Source organism: Nomascus leucogenys, chromosome X (assembly GCF_006542625.1).
Source record: "Nomascus leucogenys isolate Asia chromosome X, Asia_NLE_v1, whole genome shotgun sequence".
NCBI lineage: Eukaryota > Metazoa > Chordata > Mammalia > Primates > Hylobatidae > Nomascus > Nomascus leucogenys.
In genome coordinates, this window is record NC_044406.1 from 98,055,569 (window position 1) to 98,075,598 (window position 20,030).

The 20,030-nt window shown below is 37.4% G+C and overlaps 1 pseudogene; it reads right to left on the minus strand.

Annotated features, from left to right (window-relative positions):
• Positions 1 to 822: 822 nt before the first annotated feature.
• On the minus strand, positions 823 to 5,021 carry LOC100589934 (annotated as a pseudogene).
• Between the last annotated feature and the right edge of the window lie 15,009 nt (positions 5,022 to 20,030).

Below are 20,030 nucleotides of genomic sequence, written 5' to 3' on the forward strand. Positions count from 1 at the left end.
TTAACATTCAGTCTCTTAGCATTTTTCAAGAATACAATATATTACTGTTAACTATATTCACCATGTTGTACAATAGATCTTTTGAACTTATTTCTCCTAACAATTTTGTATTCTTTGACCAACATCATCCCAACTCCCTCCGGCAACCACCCCGACTCTGGTAACAACCATTGTACTTTCTACTTCTATGAGATCAACTTTTTTAGATACTTCATTTGAGTACAATCATGTGGTATTTGTCTTTCTGTGTCTGGTTTATTTCACTTAACAAAATTTCCTCCAAGTTCATCCATGTTACTGTAAATGATACAATTATCTTCTTTTTAATGGCTGAATAGTATTCCATTATGTATAGGTTCCATATATCCATTCATCTGTTGATAAGACAATTAAGTTGATTCCATATCTTGGCTATTGTGAATAATCCTGCAATAAACATTGGAGTGCGTATTCTCTCTTCACGATCTTGTTTCCGATTCCTTTGGCTATATACGCAGAAGTGGAATTGGCAGATTATATTGTAGCTCTATTTTTAATTTTTCGGGGAATCTCTATACAGTTTTTTTTTTTATCATGGCTGTACTAAATTTACATTACCACCCACAGTTTGGAATGGTTCTCTTTTTTCCACATCGTCACCAACATTTATCTTTTGTCTTTCTGATAGTAGCTATTCTAACAAGTCTTAGGTGATAGCTCATTGTGGTTTTAATTTGCATATCCCTGATGATTAGTGATGTTGAACATTTTTTCATATACCTGTTGACCCATTTGTCTGTGTTCTCTTGACATATATGTATTCAGGTCCTTTCCGCATTTTATTTATTTATTTATTTATTTATTTATTATTTATATTTTTTGGCCTTCCCGATTTTATTTGGGGCATACCTGGGCAAGGGCCCTGCATCTAGAAGAAGGTGTTGGGCCTCTTGGTGGTGAAGCGTGGCTTGTGCTGATGGCGCAGGACCGGGTGGGGCAGCGGGAACTTGACCTTAGAGTCGTGGAACTGCTTGATGGACGGCCGGCGGCACTTGCGGGCTGCGATCTCCTCCACCTTCATGATCTGGATGGAGTGACTCGGTAGCACTGGGTGACAGCGCCCGCCGTGGTCAGGTCCTGGTATTCCTGATACAGGTTGTGGGTGCCGCTCAGGGAGTCACAGCGCAGCCAGATGCGGGAGTTCTTCACCCACAGAGGGGACTTCCCAAACACCCGCCCAGAGTAGGCAATCTCCCCTGAAAACTTCTTCATCTTCTTTAACTGAGATACGAAGTACCAGAAGCTGGACTTGGCGACGACACGATTAGGCGCAAACATTTGCATGCGGTAGAGGGGCGGTGTGTGGCATTTGGGGGTGGGCAGGTAGCGACCCACCACCTTGTACTCTCTTAAGTGCCCTATGCCTTCAGGGCGTCCTCTCTGAGCTCGCCGCCACCCGCAAAAGGGCTTTCCCCATTTTAAAGTCAGATTATTTGTTTTCCTGCTATTGAGTTGTTTTAGCCCCTTTATATTTTGGATATTAATTCCTTATCAGGTATATACTTTGCAAATATTTTCTCCCGTTATGTAGGTTGTCTCTTCACTCTGTTGATTGTTTCCTTTACTGTGCAGAAGTTTTTCAGTTTGATGTAATCCCATGTGTCTATTTTTGCTTTTTTTTTCTGTGCTTTGTGTTCATATCCAAAATTCATTGCCCAGACAAATGAGTCTTGCTCCAATGTCATAGAGTTTTTCCGCTATGTGTTCTTCTAGTAGTTTGATAGTTTGAGGTCTTACAATTAAGTCTTTAATTCAATTTGTGTTGGTTTTTGCATAATAAGTGAGATAGGGTCTATTTTCATACATTTGGATATCCAGTTTTCCAAACACCATTTATTGGCAAGACTATTCTTTTCCCATTATGTATTCTTTGCACCTTGGTCAAAAATCAGTCCTTTGCCCATTTTTAGATTGGAGTATTATCTGTCCTTTTATTGTTGAGATTAAGAGTTCTTTATATATTCCGTCTAGCAGTTCCTTGTATTTAGATTTTTTTCATCTTGTTTTACAACTTCTAATTTTTAACATGTTTTACAATGAATATAATAGTACAATAATTAATGTATATTACCTATAACTAAATTTGGGGTGTTTGCTCAAGGTTAGGAGCCTGCAATTAAAAGTCTAGAGACCACTGCTTTAGACCAAAATTATTTTTTTCCTCTCTCATCTGTTTGGTGTTTGCAAGAAGGGGAAGCTGAGTATGCTAAAGACAGACTTCAGCTCTTACATCTTTTAGCTACTGGCCTATTGATCTGTGCCTGGCAAGGGAAAGGTACTTTATGTTATGCTAAACAATTAACACATATTGCTTAGGAAACCCTAAATATGACAGACAAGAAGAGTGGCTAAAATGTAAGTGCTTACTATGTTAAAAAAAAACAAAAACAAAAAAACAAAGCCTAGCACATAATGACTGCTTCAATAAATATTAGCCTAGGTAAACATCATCATTATTTTTATTCTACTGATCAGGAGTTAAAGAGTCATGTTAAGTAACACAGCTAATGAATTGTAAAGCTGGAATCTGAATTCAGGTCCGACTGCAAAGCCCATTTTTTTCTATGGGACACTGCGTATTAGTCAAACTACAGGTCAGATTTTTGCAGTGAGTGGGAAGTTGGACTAGATGACTTCCCTTCCAATTCTAAGACATTATGAAAACATTTGATGTAAAGAAGCATTCAGGCCGGGTGCAGTGGCTCACGCCTGTAATCCCAGCACTTTGGGAGGCCGAGGCGGGCGGATCACGAGGTCAGGAGATCGAGATCATCCTGGCTAACACAGTGAAACCCCGTCTCTACTAAAAATACAAAAAATTAGCCGGGCGAGGTGGCGGGCGCCTGTAGTCCCAGCTACTCGGGAGGCTGAGATAGGAGAATGGCGTGAACCCCGGGGGGCGGAGCCTGCAGTGAGCCGAGATCGCGCCATTGCACTCCAGCCTGGGTGACAGCGAGACTCTGTCTCAAAAAAAAAAAAAAAAAAAGAAGCATTCAGGTCTGTGTCAGTGGTGATTTTCATAGCTTATAAACATCTAGAGGCAAGAACCATTTTGTCTTACTTCCTTTGAATAATACCCAGTGACACATATAAATGGAATTAATAACTGTCTGTGATGGTGATATGCCAAACATTGACTTAAAGCTGATTAATGCAGAGATATATGATATTATTTGGGAGTTTTTATTATTGTTTATCTAATAATCAATTAGATTTTATTTATACTTATTATAGTCAGAATGCAAATTTGTATTTATAATACAATTTGTATTTCTACTTATTCAAAGTAGATTTCATTAAATACCCTGAAAGACAATCTAGGCAATACCATTCTGGACATAGGGAAGGGCAAAGATTTCATAACAAAGACACCAATAGCAATTGCAACAAAAACAAAAATTGACAAGCAGGATCTAATTAAACTTAAAAGCTTCTGCACAGCAAAAGAAACTATCAACAGAGTAAACAGACAATCTACAGAATGGGAGAAAATATTTGCAAACTCTGCATCTGACAAAGGTCTAATTTCCAGCATCTATAAGGAACTTAAACAAATTCACAAGAGAAAAACGAACAACCCCATTAAAAAGTGGGCAAACGGACGGGAGTGGTGGCTCACACCCGTAATCTCAGCACTTTGGAAGGCCCAGGCAGGCAGATCACCTGAGGTCAGGAGTTCAGAACCAGCCTTGCTAACATGGCAAACCCTGTCTCTACTAAACATACAAAAATTAGCTGGGCATGGTGGCAGGCGCCTGTAATCCCAGCTACTCGGGAGGCTCAGGCAGGAGAATCACTTGAAACCTGGAGGCAGAGGTTGCAGTGAGCTGAAATCATGCCACTGCACTCCAGCCTGGGGAACAGAGCGAGATTCAATCTCAAAAAAAATATATAATAATAATAATAAACTGGGCAAAGGACATGAACAGACACTTCAAAAGAAGACATATATGTGGACAACAAGCATATGAAAAACAGCTCAATATCACTGATGATTAGAAAAATGCAAATCAAAACCAAAATAAGATACCACCTCACACCAGTCAGAATGACTATTAAAATGTCAAAAAATAACAGATGCTGGTGAGGCTGGGAAGAAAAGGGAACTTACACTGTTGGTGGGAGTGTAAATTAGTTCCACCATGTGGAAAGCAGTATGGTGATGCCTCAAAGAGCTAAAAGCAGAACTACCATTTGACCCAGCAACCCCATTACTGGGTATATACCCAGAGGAATATAAATCATTCATTCTACCATAAAGACACATGCACACAAATGTTCATTGCAGCACTATTCACAGTAGCAAAGACATGTAATCAACCTAAATTCCCATCAATGACAACCTGGATAAAGAAAATGTGGTGCATATACACCATGGAATACTAGGCAGCCATGAAAAAGAATGAGATCATGTCTTTTGTGGGAACATGGATGGAGCTGGAGGCTATTACCCTTAGCAAACTAACACAGGAACAGAAAACCAAATATCCCATGTTCTCACTTATAAGTGGGAGCTAAATGGTGAGAACTTATGAATACAAGGAAGGAAACAACAGACACTGGGGTCTACTTGAGGGTGGAGAGTGAGAGGAGGGAAAGGAGCAGAAAAGGTAACTATTGGGTACTGGGCTTAATAACTGGGTGATGAAATACTCTGTACAACAAAATCCCATGACACAAATTTACCTATGTAACAAACCTTCACATGCACCCCCAAACCTAAAATAGGAGTTTTTTTAAAAAGATAAAACCCACTAAATGCCCATAGATTCCCCATACCCAGAGTGATACTTACTTGTGGGATGCTCTGTTTCCTGTATCAGAAATAGCCCTTTGGTTCCTGGCTCCTCTCCAAGGAATCCACTCCAGTGGGACTCTTTATTCACTGCCTCTTACCACACCTTGTCTTCTCCCCAACCCATGCCTTTCCTGATGCTTTCTGCCAACTCCCTGCCTGCCCATGCACCTTCACATCCTGCCATGCCTTGAACACTAGGTACAGACAGACTACCTCCCCAGGGCTTTCCCTGCCCACTTCCCTCAGGATCTTACCTGCTTCTGGATCCACGGTCCCTTCCTGGCTTGTTTCCTGGCGCCATTCTAACCTTTCCAGCTAAAACATAAATGCCCAGAGAGCATAGACGAATTGCTGTGGTCTGAATGTTGATGTTTCCTCAAAACTCATATGTTGAAACTTCATCGTCATTGTGATAGTATTAAGAGATGGGATCTTTGGGAGATGATTAGATCATGAGGGCTCATGAATGGGATTAGTGCCCTTACAAAAGAGACTTGCAGGATCCCCTTTTCCTGGGACACATAGAAGGAGCCATCTATGAGGTACAGCCTCTCACCAGACAATGACAATCTGCTGTTGCCTTGATTTTGGACTTCCTAGCTTCCAGAATTTTGAGTAATAAATTTCTGATGTTTATAGATTTTTTAAAGTAGATTTCATAAAAAATGTAATACACTTTTATTTTAACGAAGAACCCATACTCCATGTCCAAGTGAATTAGATGAATGGATTATGGCATGAAGATCAATTCATTTCAGCCAACTAATTTTTACAAACCACCATACAAATAATTAAGCTATTGTCATCAGCATGAATTAAATGGCCTTGTTTTTGTTTGTTTGTTTTTGATATATATATATATATATATATATATATATATATATATAAATGGCCTTGTTAATGTCCAGTTAAATCATAACATGTACCCCTTGCCAATAGTCTAAGGGCTATATAGTATATTACCACCCAAATTATGTTATGAGCAGTAAGTCCATTTTATACAGCTAGCAAACTAAATGAGAGGGAATAAGAATATAAGAGTGCATTATTCTTTATGAAATAAAGCTCATTTAATTTTACCCAATAGCAGAAAACAGATATGAAAACACTCCCAATTTAGTGAAGCAAAATCAAGATATAAAGTTGAATGAGCTATTTCATATACTCAATGCTTTTACTTGCTTCCAATATAGTTTATCTTTCCCTTAACTGCCATGATTTTAATTCACTGACTGATGCATACTTCCTCTGGCAAAGGTATTGAGAAATGTATAATAATTGGTGTTCTACAAGATATAAGATTTCTGTTGGAAATTATTTCTTTATAGATGAAGATTATTTTCCACTGAGAGATTTATACCATAATTAGAAAAATGATGGTCTAAGCCCTAGTGGAAATATCATACTTTAATTGGTATTCATTTGTTTCAGACAAGCCCATGGAGAAAACTAGGAGCTCCATTTTATTGATGTTAAATTGTTAACTGTGAAATCAACTAAATTGCTTTCTCACTTAAATATCTGAAATGACTAGCCCACTTAATTACTTTTTAAAACAATAGTTAGTATCTTCCATTAGCTGAACAATCCTTCATACCAAAATTGTTTAAAACCCTTTACACAAAAATATAGGCTCAGGCAAAATTGGAAAGGCAGTAAAATATTTTAAGTATGCTTAAAATTACTGTATTTTAGGAAAACCCAGAGATTTTACAAATATCTCAAGCTGAAATAATATATTTCATATTTTGAGAGTTTATTTACAGATATATTTGATTTAATGTCAGATGAGCCAGGGTCAAAGCCTGCTAATGGCAATAAGACTATGGTTGAACTACTCATTTATAAGCTAAAAATGAAAGTATTCATTGTTTATCCACTTCCTTACCCTTCATGATAGGAGAAAACCATATTTCAAATTAATTCAGATGATATTTGCTGAGTACAATTTGCATGATGACTTGAAACTTAAAGGCAGTCAAGGTAACATTCAGCCTATTTGTCTTCATATACCACCCAAATATCCTGGAAAACCCAAAATTTCATCATTCAAACTCCAGTTGATCCTTGAACAACATAATTTTGAACTACACAGGTTCATTTACAAGTGGATTTTTTCCATATAAGTTACACTGAGTGTTCCTGCCTCTCCTGCCTCCCCTTCCACCTCCTCCACTTCTTACAACTCTGCCACCCCTGAGATAGCAAAACCAACCCCTCTTCTTCCTTTTCCTCTTCAGCCTACTCACAAGAAGATAGCAAAGATGAAGACTTTTATGATGATCTACTTCCACTTAATGAACAGTAAATATATTTTCTCTGATAATTTTATTAATATTCTTTTCTCTAGCTTACTTTATTGTAAGAATACCGTATATAATACATATAACCTACAAAATTTGTGTTACTCGACTGTTATCAGTAAGGCTTCCTGTCAACAGTAGGGTATTAGCAGTTAAATTTTGGAGAAGTCATAAGTTATTTGCAGATTTTAAACTGTGTGTGGGGGGGTCAGGGTTCGTAACCTTCACATTGTTCAAGGGTCAACTGTATGTATTCTAAATTATATGTTACATATGAAAGTAACAAAAAAGTATTTGTCACAACATGTTTCCATTTTTAAATTGAAACATATTATTACATAAAAATACTTTTCAACATTTTGGCCTTGTCAATACTGGCTAAACTTTTATTGAACAAATGTGCTAATTTCCAGTAAGAACAATAAAATGCAAGTTATATTTCATGGGTCTAGTGACATTCTGCTATAGTTTGGGTAGTTGATCCTCCAAACCTCATGTTGAAATTTGATCCCCAGTGTTGGAGGTGGGGCCTAATGGGGGGTTTGGGGGCCATGGGGCAGATCATGAATGGCTTAGTGCAGTCTTCCCAGTAATGAATGAGTTTTTATTCCATTAGTTCCAGTGAGAGCTTGTTGTTGGTTGTTAAACAGAGTCTGGCACCTACCTCTTCTCTCTTGCCTATGCTCTCACCATGTGATCTCTGCACAGGCTGAATCCCCTTCACCTTCTGCCATGAGTGGAAGCAGTCTGAGGACCTCACCAAAGGCAGATTCTGGTGCCATGCTCCTTGTCCAATCTGCAGAACTATGAGCCAAATAAACCCTTTTTCTTTATAAATTACCCAGTCTTTTGTATTCCTTCATAGCAACATGAACCAACTATGGCATATTCCAAATAGGTAACTGACAAACTATATTCATATCACAAAGATGGAGGAACTATGGCACATTCTAGGTAAGTGATAGGATCCTTGAAGATAAATAAATTCAGTAGAAGAACTAGTAATATTTTTACATTTTTTTAATTTTGTATAGGACATTTACTACCCCAGACAACTATCTTTGCAATCCTCCCTAAACAATCCTAACCTCCAGGCTTCCCTGAGCCTTCACATTCACATTTTAGTTTTGATTCCATTAATTTCAGCAAAGTTTTGTTGAATATTTACTATTTTCAAGGCCCTGTGCTAAGTGCTATAGCAGATACAAAGATAAATGAAATCTTCTCAATAAGCTGAAATCTAGTAAAGATCATAATACCATAATATAATGTTATAAGAGGGATAAAAATAAATGAATGAACCCAAAAGTGGGAGAGCATTTCTACCAAGGCAGAATCAAAGCAGTATTAGAAAAATTATCTGAAAAGTAATGCAAAAACAGTTATGGATCACATAGTTTCAATCTCATAAGAAGGTGTAGGCAACTCAAGCATTGCCTAGGGCAATGGTGAGAAAACTTTTTCTGTAATGGTCAAGACAATAAATATTTTTGGCTTTCTGGGCCATATGGTCTCTTTCACAAGTACTCAACTTTGTCCTTGTAGCATGAAAGCACCCATACACCACATGCAAACAAGTAAGCATGGCCAGATTGGCCCACAGGCTATAAATTGCTGACCCCTGGGCTAGGGGACCCAGGTTAGTAAGTCGTTCAACTCACTGTTACTATTTGTTTAAGGTTCCAGATTTAGTGAAGTTGCGTATTAACATGTAGATTTTTTTCTGGTCTAGATGCAAATAATTTCTGTCCAGGAGAAAGATAACCTCAAAGTTTTATGGCTTCATGAGACATTACCCACTTTGTATCTAATCCAGGAAGTTTATCATCCTATCAATATTCTATGTTTTAAAATGGTGTTTGACCCTGTCATGACATCTTAAAAGTTCCCTCATTTATTAATAAGTCAAATAAAATCTTTGATACTTGTTCACTTTATATTTGCCTGAGTGTTATGATTTTACTTGGTTTGAAATTATATATTAACAGTTTTGGAGGGTGCGTGGAGATGTCCAAATTGACTCATCTGATGGAGACAAGTAAGCTGCGTTCCTGGAGAAATGCACCTCAAGTTTGTTTAAGCCCAAGCATATTTTTCGTGGCTGCCAGAGAGACTCCCAGGCAGCAAGAGAACTTTAACTTTGCTGATTCTGTTTCTGTAGGTTTAATTTTCTTCTTGCTGTTGATTTTTGTGTTGCACATGACAAAAAGTTATTTTCATTTCATGGCAGCAACAATTGGGAATTTGTTTTTATTGTTTGGCCATTTGGTGATCTCTATTGGGTGGATGGTGAAGTACTGTTCTCTGTTGGGTGAGAAGCAGAGAAACTGGTTTGTTTAGGCTTTTTGTTTGTCTATTTGCAAAATCAAATCAACTAAGAATTTTGTGCCTGTTGTGAAGGAGAACAATTCTTTCATATTTAGACCAATATGTTTTTGTATTTATATGTTTACACTTGACCTGTGGCAGAAGCTGTAGAACTGAAGCTATAAGCTCTCCATATATCTTATGTTTTTCTGTAAATCTGAAAGTTCTTTCTCTTTCATGTAGAGTATAAACTAATTTCCTACCTATGAAGGGTAATACTAAATCTGATCATAATGTGTCTCTGAGTTCAGTTGTGATTAATTTATAGATAAATAATAACATATGAATCTAATAGTGCTATAAATAACAGAAAATTTTTAAATGAACTTCTAATACTTTAAACGTGAAATATATTTACAAAATTCTTACAGAAATGTCTAGCTCAGAAACATTTTAAGAATTAATGTTTACTTAATTAATATGAATCTTTGGACAGTTTAGATTGGTTTGATAATTTAGATTTAAGGTTGGGCACAGTGGCTCATGCCAGTAATCCCACCACTTTGGGAGGACAATGTGGGTGGATCACTTGACTCCAGGAGTTCGAGACCAGCCTGGTCAACATGGTGAAACCCCGTCTCTGCTAAAAATACAAAAATTAGCTGAGTGTGGTGGTGCACGCCTGTAATCCCAGCCACTTGGGAGGCTAAGGCAAGAGAATCGCTTGAACCCGGGAGGCAGAGGTTGCAGTGAGCCAAGATTGCACCACTGCACTCCAGCCTGAGCTACAGAGCAAGACTCTGTCCTAAAAAAAAAAAAGAAAAAAGATAGTTTTAAGAAAGAAAGAGGAAATCTGTAGGTCTTTTTCTCAAATGTGTATTAAGTATAGTAAAATTTACATTTTATTTTTATAAGATTGTTTTCTTTTATGAAGAGACTATTTAATGTGAAATTCTTAAACATCTTTTGGTTTACCAATCAAAGAAGCTAACACTCCTACTTAATCTTTAAGATTATGAAAAATGTAGATTTGTATTTTATTAAAAGTCATCTTGTGTCAAACGTTTTACTTCTACTATAATTATGTTTTGTAGCTTGAACATGATTTTCAGTATTCTTTGGTAAATTAAACATTTAGATTTGAATCAAATTAAACAAATTAATGAATAATTTTTTGTTGCTAGATAATTTCTAGGTGAAGTAGAATACTAAAAATAATGATTATTGAGCATAATTTCAAACTGCCATACATTTACTTCATATTTTTTATATGCTATAGGGTGACTATGTCTTTGGTAATGTTAACAGACATGTTGCTTTTTTTGATACATTAAGATGTAAAAAGAAATTTGAGTCTGTAAAAAGTTGTGCATTCACAAGCTTTGCTAGTTGGCTTAAATTCTAGTGTGTGGCATTTCTCAATTATTTACCTCCCAGGTTTTTCTGTGAGTGGAAGTTAGTTACTCTGGTTAAAAGTTATTATTAGCATGAGTGGTCGAAACTATTCTAGTAAAAACAGTAACAGACAAATAAACCTGGGTATATAAGGTTATGTGCTTGTTTATCAAGATAAAAAGTTAATGCTTTTTTTTCTTTAAAGCATCTGATTGTTCCAGAATTTAAAAGATAGGAAAACACAAAGCTTTAAGTTACAGAAAGTTATAGATTTCCAGAAAGAACATTTTCATTTGCCATAGTTGATAGTGCTGACTCTGAAAAGAAGCAATAAAATGTGTAAAAATTGGCCAAAACTTGACTCAATTTTGAAGGATTTCTTCATAAGCAAAAACAAAGCTTGTGAAGTTTTACTGCCAATATTACTGCAAAACTAGAATTTGGCTCTCTCTATATTAAAATGATAAATTACCGAGGGACATACAAATAGATCAATGGAATAGAATATAAAACCCAGGAATATTAGGTTGGTGCAAAAATAATTGTAGCTTTTGCCATTAAAAGTATAGCAAAAACTGCAATAACTTTTGCACCAATTTAATTTATCCCCACAAATATGTCCAATTAATTTCTGACAAAGAAGCAAAAGCAATTCAATAAATGAGGCTGAACAAATTGGATATCCATTAGCAAAAAAATAAAGAACCTTGACCTGAACTTCATACTTTATATTAAAATTAACTCAAAATGTATACTGAACATAAGTGTAAAATGTAAAATTACAAAACTTCTAAAAATATATGTAGGAAAAAATCTTTGAGACCTAGGTAAGACTAAGCAAATTTCTTAGAATTGACACAAAGTAACATGATTGATTGAATGAAAAATTGATAAATTGGACCTCAACAAAATTTTGAAATTTTGCCTACAAAAGACTCTGTTAGAAGAATGAAAAGACAAGTTCTATGTCCAATAAAGTCTTTGTATCTATAAAGGTCTCTCAAAACTCAACATCAAAACAAGCAATTCAATTAAGAAATTGACAAACAATATGCATAGATATTTAATCAGTGATGATATACAGATGGCAAATAAGCATATGGAAAGATGTTTAATATCATTAGCCATTAAATAAATGGAATTTAAAAGTACAATGAGATATCACAACATACCTGTCAGAATGGCTAATGAACAGAATGAAAGATAGCGATAACACCAAATGCTGGTGAGGATATGAAGAAACTGGATTATTCATACATTGCTAGTGGGAATGTAAAATGGTACAGCCACTCTGAAAAATTGGCAAGTTCTTTCAAATCTAAAAATGGACATACCATATGATCCAACAATTGAACTCTTGGCATTTATCCCAGAGAATGGAAAAGTTATTTTCATGCAGGAACTTGTACATGAATGTTCCTAGCAGCTTTATTCATAATAGTCAAAAACTGGAGAGTATTCAAATGCTCTTCAATAGATGGATGGTTAAAAAATACTCAGCAATTAAAGAAAGAATGAATTATTGATACATGTAACAACTTGGATGGATCTCAAGGGCATTATGCTGAATGAAAAGAAAGCCAATCTTAAAACCTCATACCACGTGATTTTATTTGTGTAATACTCATTAAATAGCATAATTGTAGAGATGGAGAAGAGATTTGTGGTTGCCAGGAAATAGGGGTGGAAAGGAGAAAAAGTAACCTGAAGGAGTATCGTGGTGATGGTATAGTTGAATATGCTGATTGCAGTGGTGGTTACACAAGGCTACACATGTGATAAAATTGCATAAAGCTACACATAGACACACACACACACATAAATGCATGTATAACATTTGAAATCTGAATAAACTCTATAAATTGTACCAATATCAATTTATTGGTTTTGATATTGTTCTATGGTTGAATAAGTTGTTAACACTGGGGGAGGCTGGGGGAAGCGTACATAGAACTTTTCTCTACATTTCTTTGCAGCCTCCTGTGAATCTACAATTATTTCAAAACAAAAAAATTTTTAAATGAGAAATTGATCTTCAAGCTCTCCTCAAGGGGTAATAAGAGGATATATTTACCTTCTGTATGATATGCCTGATAGCAGAGATTTCATATATCACAAGAATAACTTAATCTGCATTGTTTTGCCTCTATCATGTCCTTGATTTAAATATATATAAATATATATAATATATCTAAATATACATATGATATATATAATATATATGTAATATATAAATATATATAATATACATAATATATAATATATAAATATATATAATATATAATATATAATATATAATATATAAATATATATAATATAAATATATATTATATAAATATATAATATATATTATACATAAATATATATTATATATAAATATATAAATATATATTATACATAAATATATATAATATATAAATATATATTATACATAAATATATATAATATATAAATATATATTATACATAAATATATATAATATATAAATATATATATATAAAGTCTTTTGATTGGCAGATGGAATCCATTTATATTCAAGGTAATTATTGATAGGTAAGGGCTTACTACCGCCATTTTATTAATTGTTGTCTGGTTGTTTTGCAGATCCTTTGGTTCTTCCTCTCTTGCTATCTTCTTTAGTGAATTCACAACTGCCCAAGGGGTTCACCTTGCGCACTGCCTAGACAGAGAAATTTATCAAGACAGGGGAATTGCAATAGATAAAGAGTAATTCACACAGAGCCAGCTGTGCAGGTGACCGGAGTTTTATTATTACTCAAATCAGTCTTCTGAAGCATTCGGGGAGCAGAGTTTTGAAGGACAACTTGGTGGGTACGGGGAAGCCAGTGAGCCAGGAGTGCTGATTGGTCAGGGATGAAATCATAGGGAGTTGAAGCTATCTTCTTGCACTGAGTCAGTTCCTGGGTGGGAGCCACAAGATCAGATGAGCCAGTTTATCAATCTGGGTGCTGCCAGCTGATCCATCAAGTGCAGGGTCTGCAAAATATCTCAAGCACTGATTTTAGGAGCAGTTTAGGGAGGGTCAGAACCTCATAGCCTCCAGCTGCATGACTCCTAAACCATAATTTCTAATCTTCTGGCTAATTTTAGTCCTACAAAGGCAATCTAGTCCCCAGGCAAGAAGGAGGTCTGCTTTGGGAAAGGGCTGTTATCATCTTTGTTTTAAACTATAAACTAAGTTTCTCCTAAAGTTAGTTCAGCCTACCCCCAAGAATGAGCAAGAACAGCTTGAAGGTTAGAAGCAAGATGGAGAAGATTAAGTTAGATCTCTTTCACTGTCTCAGTCATAATTTTGCAAAGGTGATTTCCATTTGATGGTTTTCTGTAGTAGTATGATTTGATTCTTTACTTTTTATCTTTTGTGTATCTACTATAGGTTTTTGCTTTGTGGTTATCATGAGGCCTATATAAAACACATTATAATTATTATAACAGGCTGTTTTAAGGTGGTAACAACTTCAATCATATAAAAAAATAAACCTCTATACTTTTACTTCCTCTCCTTGCTACACATTATGGGTTTTTTGTTGTTGTTTTGTTTTGTTTGTTTGTTTTGTTTTGAGACAGGGTCTAACTCTGTCACCCAGGCTGGAGTGCAATGGCGTGATCTTGGCTCACTGCAACCACCACCTCCTGGGTTCAAGTAATTGTCCCATGTCAGCCTCTTGAGTAGCTGGGACTACAGGTGCCTGGCTATTTTGTTTTGTGTTTTTAGTAGAGAAGGGGTTTCGCCATGTTGGCCAGGCTGGTCTCAAACTCCTGACCTCAAGTGATCCACCTGCCTCGGCATCCCAAAGTGCTGGGATTACAGATCTGAGCCACCATGCCTGGCCCATATTATGTTTTTGATGTCACATCGTATATATTTTTATATTGTGTATCCCTTAACAAATTATTGTAGCTTTTTTTTAAGTTTTGTCTTTTAACCTTAACACAGAAGATAAAGTGATTTACATACCACCATTACAGTATTAGAGTATTCTGAATATGACTGTGTACTTACTTTACTAGTGAGTTTTATATTTCCATGTTTTCATGTTACTAATTAACATCCTTTTCTTTGAGCTTGAAGATTTCCTTTTAGCATATCTTATAAGTCAGGTCTAGTGGTGATGGACTCCCATAGCTTTTAATTGTCTGGAAAAGTCCTTATCTCTTCTTCATTTTTGAAGGACAGCCTTATCATGTCTAGTCATGAAACATTTAATAACTGACATATGCATTGAGAAATGTGTCATTAGGCAACTTCATCATTGTGCAAACATTATAAGGTGTACTTACACATAGCTAGATGGTATAGCCTACTACGCACAAAGATTCTGTGGTATAGCCTATTGTCCCCAGGCTACAAAACTGTACAGCAAGTTACTGTACTGAATATCGTAGGCAATTGTAAAACAGTGGTAAATATTTGTGTATCTAAACATAGAAAAGGCCAGTAAAAATGCAGTATAAAAGATAGAAAATGGTACACCTGCATAGGGCACTTACCATAAATGGAGCTTGCAAGAAATGAATTTACTCTGGGTGAGTTAGTCAGTGAGTGGCAACTGCGTGTGAAGGCTTAGGACATTAGTGCACACAACTATAGACTTTATAAACTCTGTATACTTAGGCTATGCTAAATTTATTTTAAACATTTTATTTCTTCAATAATAAATTAGCCTTATCTTATTGTAACATTTTTACTTTAGAAACTTGTAATTTTTTAACTTTTTGACCCTTGTGTAATAACACAGGTTAAAACACAAAAACATTGTACAGTTGTACAAATTTTTTCTTTATATTCTTATTCTATAAGCTTTTTTCTATTTTTAAATTTATTTTATTTTATTTCATTTTTTACTTTTTAAACTTTGTGTTAAAAACTAAGACACAAACACACACATTAGCCTAGGCACACATGGGGTCAGAATCATCAGTATCACTGTCTTCCACCTCCACATCTTGTTTCACTGGAGGTTCTTTGTGGGCAGTAACACGCATGGAGCTCTCATCTCCTATGAAAATAATACCATCTTTTGGAATATCTCCTGATGCACCTGCCTGATGCTGTCTTACAGTAAACTATTCTTTAATTAGTGAAAGGATTACCCTCTAAAATAATTATAAAAGGTATAGCATAATAAGTACATAAACCAGTAACATAGTTGTTTATTATAATTATCAAATATGCACTGTACACAATCATATGTGCTATACTTTTAATATAACTGGTAGTGCAGTAGGTTTTTTACACCAGAATCACCACAAATGTCTGAGTAATGTGTTGCACTATGATGTTAGGACAGCCATGACATTACTAGAGGGTAGAAATTTTTCAGTTCTGTTATAACCTTATGGGACCACCATCATATATTCAGTCTGTCATTGACCAAAATATCATTATGCTGCACATGACTGTGTAGTATTCTTGGTTGGCAGTTTTTTTTTTTTTCAGTGCTTTGAATATATCATCCCACTTTCTCCTGGCCTGCAAGTTGTCTGCCGAGAATTCTGTTAATATCTTATTAAGGTTCTCTTGCACATGATGAGTTGATTTTCTCTTGCTGTTTTCAAAATTCTCTTTGTCTTTGACTTTTTAAATTTTTATTATTATTATTATTTTTTGAGACAGAGTCTTGCTCCCACCCTGTTGCCCTGGCTGGAGTGCAGTGGTGAGATCTTGGCTCACTGTAATCTCTGCCTCCTGGGTTCAAGCGATTCTCGTGCCTCAGACTCCCAAGTAGCTGGGACTACAGATGTGTGCCGCACCACCTGACTAATTTTTTGTATTTTTAGTAGAGATGGGGTTTCACCATGTTGCCCAGGCTGGTCTCAAAGTCTTGAGTTCAGTCGATCTGCCCACCTTGGCCTCTCAAAGTCCTGGGATTACAGGCATGAGCCACCACACTCCACCTGTCAATGACTTTTAAGCAGTTTTTTATAATGTGTGTTGGTGAAGACCTCTTTATGGTAAGTGTTCACTTAAAATCATCAATAAGTTCTTGGAAACTGCAGCTTTAAGCAAAATGATGTATAACAAAACCAATTTTTTCTCACCAATGTTGAAGGAAATGATATTATTTTGAGGACCTGCTATATGTAGCTTCATTTAAAGTTTCAGTTTCCATGAACTTATCATCGATGTTAAGTGAGAACTTACTGTATATTTCATATATTTGGGGTTCTTTGGGCTGCATGAATCTGAATGAATGTTCATTTTGCTCTACAGATTTGGAATATTTTCAGTTATTATTTCTTTAAACAAGCTTTCTGTCCCCTTCTTTTTCTCTATTCCTTCCGGAACACCCATAATGTGTAAATTGTTTTACTTGATGGCATCCCATAATTCCTGTAGGCTTTATTCACTCTTTGCCATTCTTTTTCCTTTTTGTTCCTCTGATTAGGTAACTTCAGATGATCTGTCTTTGATTTCACTGATCTTGGGGCTGGCCTGGTGCTGGGGTAAGCCTGGAGCCTGTGACCACGGGTGTCCTAGTGCCTGAAGCCACAGGGGCTAACCTGTAGCCTAGGGCCATGGGGACTGGCCTGGAGTTTGGTCATGTGGGTGCTAGTCTGGAGGCTAGGTTCATGAGGGCTGGCCTGTCTCTGGGATGAGGTTTCAAGCTGGGTCTATGGCGGCAGGCCTGGGTCCTGGGGTTAGGAGAGCCAGCTTGGTGCTGGGATCTACTGAAATAGGCCTGAACCCTGGGGTTATATGGGCCTGACTGCCTGGAGCCTCAGGCCACAGGGAGCAGCCTAGCACTGGGTGGGCCTGGAGCTTGTGTCTGCCAAGGACTGGGCTGGAAGTGGGGGTCTAAAAGTTTTGATCTGGTACTGGGGTGGGGCTGGAGGCTGGGTCTGCAGTTAGTGGCCTAAAGCCTGGGGTCATGGGGTCTGTTCTGGTGCTGAGGCAGGTCTGAAGCCTGGGGCCATGTGAACCTGCATAGCACTGTGCCTGCCTGGAGCCTGAGGTAGGCCTGGATCCTAAGTCTGTGAGGAAGCCAACTTATACAGCTTGGGGCCACTGGGGCTGGCCCCATACTAGGTATGTTTGGAGCCTCTACAAACGGGGGCCTGTCTGAAGGCTAGATCCACAGGTTCCAGCTTTATGCTTGAAACCATAGGGGCCAGTCTCGAGCTGAGGTCGGTAGATGCTGACCTGGTGCTGGGGTGTGCCAGTAGCCTCGGGCTGCAGAGGCCAGCCTGAAGGCAGGGTCTGTGGGTGTTGGCCTGGAAGCTGAGTCTACAGTCCCAGCTTGGAGTCATGGATGCAGCAGCCAGTGTGGCACTGGGACTGGCCTAGAGGCTGGGTCTATGAGTGCTGGCCTGAAGCTTGAGTCAGTGGGGGCTGGCCTGGAGGCTGGGCATGTGAGTGCTGGCCCAGTGCTGGAGACTAGGTAGGTCTGTGAAGACTCCCTTGTTGCTGGGGGCAGGCCTGAAGCCTAGGGCTGCAAATGACAGCCTGATGCTGGCCATAGTCTAGAGCCTGGAGCTGCTGGGGCCCACCTGGCAGTGGGGCCTGGAGACTGAGTCTTTGGAGGCCGAATTGGCAGTAGAGTGGGGCTGAAGATTGAGTCTGTGGGGCTGGCTGATAGCCTGCTATTCACCAGAAGACTTACCAATAACTTAAACAGTCGATTAACACATATATTTTTTAATGTGATATATATTATATATGGTATTCTTACAGTAAAGTAAGCTAGTAAGCTAGAGAAAAGAAAATGTTAAGAAAGCTATAAGAAGCGAAAATATATTTACTATTCATTAAGTGGAAGTGGATCGTCATAAAAGTCTTTATCCTCGTTGTCTTCAGGTTGAGTAGACAGAGGAAGCAAAGGAAGAGTCAGGGTTGGTCTTGGTGTCTCAGAGGTGGCAGAGGCAGAGAGAAATCTGCATATAAGTGGAACTGCATAGTTCAAACCCATGTTGAAGGGTTAACTGTACTTTAACTGACAATGTTCCAAATCAGGTGAGTTCTTTTCAGTAGCAGCAACAGCAACAGCAAAGCTTCTGCTTCTTACTGCCTGCCTCACCCTTGTTGAACTACTGTGCCAACAGAGCTTGGGGGGAGTAAGTGGGGGAGGTGGTGAATAGACAGGCCTAAGCAAGAACACCACAGACTTATCATTTTCTTACTCAAAATCCAGAAGTTCTCAGTTTGTGGTATTCTTGGGTCAATTTCCAGAGTGCTGAAATGGTTGTTTTTGGTCATTTGTCCAGTTTTTTAGCATTTATGCACATTCCCCAAACTCAGGAATTTATTTACTCAAATGAGGAGGATTTCCTCCACCAAGTTCAAAGAAACTCTTTCAGCTGGGGAAGATGTCAGTTCTTTACCACCATCAGTGCAAGAACCAACAGTAACATTGACCAGAAGATTTTTCTACTATTTTATCATATAGCCTTTAGCTCAAACATACGAAGAAAGGAACTAATATTTAATAGAAGATGGACATCAGTTTTGATATACATTCTGCTAATGTCATTTGAACTTTGAGCCATGTGAGTAAATCTAGGAGTTTTGATATACATTCTGCTAATGTCATTTGAACTTTGAGCCATGTGAGTAAATCTAGGTGGCAGAACAAGAGAACAGAAGGCCATACATCTGCAAGATGGAAATGATAAATTAGCAATGAAGGGGACAGAGGAGAATGTGAATGGAGTCTAATGACTTTTCTTAAGGCATCTTTATACCTAGATCAATTTTTCCAATTACTTTGTAAAGCCTTTAACAGCAAGAACAGTATTTTATGTGCTGTGGAATGCTTTAATGTAATGTCAGTACTGCCCATGTGTTAAAATAATAACTAGCTCCAATAGTGTGGGTAGTTTTGAAGGTTAGATTTGTTAGGTTTTTTTTGTTTGTTTGCTTTGTTTTTTTTTTTTTGAGATGGAGTCTCGCTCTGTTGCCCAGGCTGGAGTGCAGTGGCACCATCTCGGCTCACTGCAACCTCTGCCTCCCGGGTTCAAGCAATTCTCCTGTCTCAGCCTCCTGGGTAGCTGGGACTACAGGCACATGCCACCATGCCTGGCTAATTTTTTGTATTTTTATTAGAGACGGGGTTTCACTATGTTGGTCAGGCTGGTTTCGAACTCCTGAGCTCGTGATCGGCCTCCCAAAGTGCTCGGATTATACCTGTGAGCCACCGCGTCCGGCCGATTTGTTAGTATTATCTGAA